Source organism: Entamoeba dispar, genomic scaffold (genome assembly GCF_000209125.1).
Source record: "Entamoeba dispar SAW760 scf_1105229461863 genomic scaffold, whole genome shotgun sequence".
In the NCBI taxonomy this organism is placed as follows: Eukaryota; Evosea; order Mastigamoebida; family Endamoebidae; genus Entamoeba; species Entamoeba dispar.
In genome coordinates, this window is record NW_001854905.1 from 1 (window position 1) to 3,219 (window position 3,219).

General features: G+C 20.3%; 7 annotated features.

Moving 5' to 3' along the window:
• Positions 1 to 119: 119 nt before the first annotated feature.
• Positions 120 to 171: a microsatellite.
• A 184-nt stretch (positions 172 to 355) lies between these two features.
• Positions 356 to 409: a sequence feature (AT_rich).
• Positions 410 to 437: 28 nt separating this feature from the next.
• Positions 438 to 467: a sequence feature (AT_rich).
• A 132-nt stretch (positions 468 to 599) lies between these two features.
• Positions 600 to 653: a sequence feature (AT_rich).
• A 59-nt stretch (positions 654 to 712) lies between these two features.
• Positions 713 to 781: a microsatellite.
• Positions 782 to 1,063: 282 nt separating this feature from the next.
• Positions 1,064 to 2,652: a repeat region.
• A 2-nt stretch (positions 2,653 to 2,654) lies between these two features.
• Positions 2,655 to 3,215: a repeat region.
• Positions 3,216 to 3,219: the final 4 nt, after the last annotated feature.

Genomic DNA, 3,219 nt, shown 5'->3' on the forward strand with positions numbered 1-3,219 from the left:
AATAAAATAAAATGTAGGTAAAATACAAATTCTATAACAATCAGTTGACATTTTGTAATATCTTGTTGTATTGAGTATGATGTATATTGATTTGTTGAGTATATTCATTCATATTTGTGTTCATTTTATATTATTCTTTATTTTATTTCATTTACCTTCAATTCTATTTTAATGTGAAAATATCATTATGAAATGTAATAAAGAAGAACATTATGTTAATTCAAATTTATAATATTAGTTATGAATAACAATGATTATATAAATATGAATATCAATCTTATTGTTATTAATGTGTAAATATGTTACATTTCATTTATCATAATGATGAGATATCATAATGATATGTTAATAGATGTTATTATTTATTTATTTAAATGATATAATTATTGATATGAAAATTAAATTATATCACAGATGATTATCAATGATGAATGATGATAATATACAATTTAAATTATTTATATTATCATATCAAACAAGAGTTAAATGATGAAACAAATAAAAAGATAATAAATAAGAAGTATCAATGAAATGATGATATGATAATAACAAATTGAATAATTTAAACATCAACACAATAATACAGAATGAAGAATGACAATTTAATATGTATTATAAATTAAACATTTATAAATAATAATAATGAATTTAATGTTCATCTTCAACTTTCATTCATGATAATAATTCATTAATTTTATCATTAATCATTATATTTATTTTCTTATTATTTTCTTTATTCTTTCTTTTATCTTTTTCATTTTATATTTATTTTATTTTATTTCAATTTCATCAACAGATATATTCATTTAATACAGAAAACGAATTAGAAAGATAGAACTAATAATGTACAAATATGTTATTCTCATATTTAATCACAAATATTTTCATCTAATTGTATTATCTACTATTTTTTACGTTTTAAACATTTAACAAGAATTAATTTGCATTATGATAATTCATTTCAATGATCTATCAAACATAAACACCAAGTTTTAAACAAACAATGAATACATTCATTACATTTAGACAACAATTATGAAATAATGAACAAGTTCACAAATCAATATAATAATATAAAGATGAATACGAATAAAATGCATAATTTCGTGACCATATAAACATGATATAAATAAAATAAAAAATAAATAAAAAAGAATAAAATAAATATTTTATTATATTTTTATTTATCTTTTATTCTTATTTCTTTTTATTATTTATTAAATTAACACATTGAATATTATTATTTCAAATAAAATAAAACAAGAATGAAATATGTCCATTTTTATATTCATCATTTCATTAATTGATAAATGAAATGTTCATATTCATTTATTGATTTGATTTTATATTCTTTTTTATTTTTATATTTCAAATAAATAATAATGAATAAAAATCATTTCATTTCAATTACAATAATTCGTTTTGGTGTAAAATATTCTGGATTTTGTTTTCCACAAAGTGTATTTGATATTCCTTTATATTCATATGAAGATTGAATACAATATGATTTTGTTTTATAATTTTCTTTATAAACAAAAATATCATATCCAATTCCAAATCCAAACAAACAATCAACTGATTGATTACATAACCAAAAAGCATTTTGTGGTTGTTTAATATCAAATTTCATCATTCCTTGTATTCTTCCTTTTGATTCTAATGAAAATAAAAATGATTTTGGATCATTTATATAATCACCAACTTTATTAATTTTCACATTAATATATCCTCCAAATTTATTTCCATTTGTATCTTCAATAATAATTATTATATGTTCTTTATTTATTATTCTTTGATTAAATACTGATGTATCTTCATTCCAATCATCAATATCTGAATCAAATAATATATTGGATACTTTTCTTGAAGTCCATTTTTCTATTTGTTTCATTTCTTCAATTGTCTTCTTCGTTACAGTTTTTGTTACTTCTTCTTTTCTTCTTTTTTCTTCTTCTTCTATTTTCTTTATTTCTTCTTCGTGTTTCTTTCTCTCTTTTTCCTCATGTTCTTTTTTTCTCATCTTCCTCTCTAAATAATCACTATATTGTGTAAACCATTCTTCTTTATTTTTATTAAATCTTGTTTTAATATTGTTAATTTCTTCTTCTAATTTCTTAATTTTATCTTCCATATTCATTTCTTCCATGTAAATGATTTTATCTATTAGTTCATTCTTAGCCTTATCAACTGCTTTTGAATCATCATTACATTCTTCTATTATTTTGTTCATTTTATTTTTAATTATTTCTATTTTATTAATTGTTTCTTGTCCTTTTTCTATTACTATTCTTCTTCTTCTAACTACTTCATCAATTCTATCAAATATTCCTTCTCCTATTTCAATTGCTTGTTCATATGTTTCATTATCTTGTTTCTCAAATATTTCATTTTTAATACATCCTAAATAATATTGATAATGTTTAGTAGTATCATCAATTGATTGTTGAATATTTGGAAGTGTTTCTACTTCTTCTTTAATTAAATGATTATTCATCACTGATTCCATTTTAATTTAATAAATATCAGATTAAATAAGATGATTAAATACTTAAATACACGTTTATAACACTTCATTTTTATTTTAATAAATGTTATTTCATTTTTATTGTTTTAAATAACAATAATAAAAACAAGAAAATAAAGATAATAAAATTAAAAAGTTGTAATTAAGTATTAACAAAACTTGTGTGTATTGTTCCTGCCTCACCGGAGACTAATCCCGTCAATGGGTCTTCGTCGTATAGTTCCACAACATATGTTTGGTTGTGGTAGAATCAGTGTTCAATGACATCCATCATGTTTTTAATTATAAGGTTTTTAATTTCTTTTATCTTATCAATTTCAATTTTTAATTCTTTAATTAATTTAATACTTTCGGCATTTACTAGCCCATTAATCCAAATTAATACTGCAATTATTTTGACATCCTTTAATTTCTCTATTTTCATTAGCCTATTTTTTAATTCTTTATACATATTTCTTTTATTCTAATAGCCTCCATTAATATTATGATCTGCCACAATAGTCATATCAATTATTAGACCAGTTTTATTCTTTTTATCTAGTACATATATATCTGGTCTTTTATGATATAGTCCATCACTTTTTGGCATTATTTGTTTATTCAATATCATAGTGATGTCATTTTATTGGAACACTGTTTCATATGTTGATTTCTTGTATTGTTTATTTAATGTGTATTTTCTTATTAACCCCTCC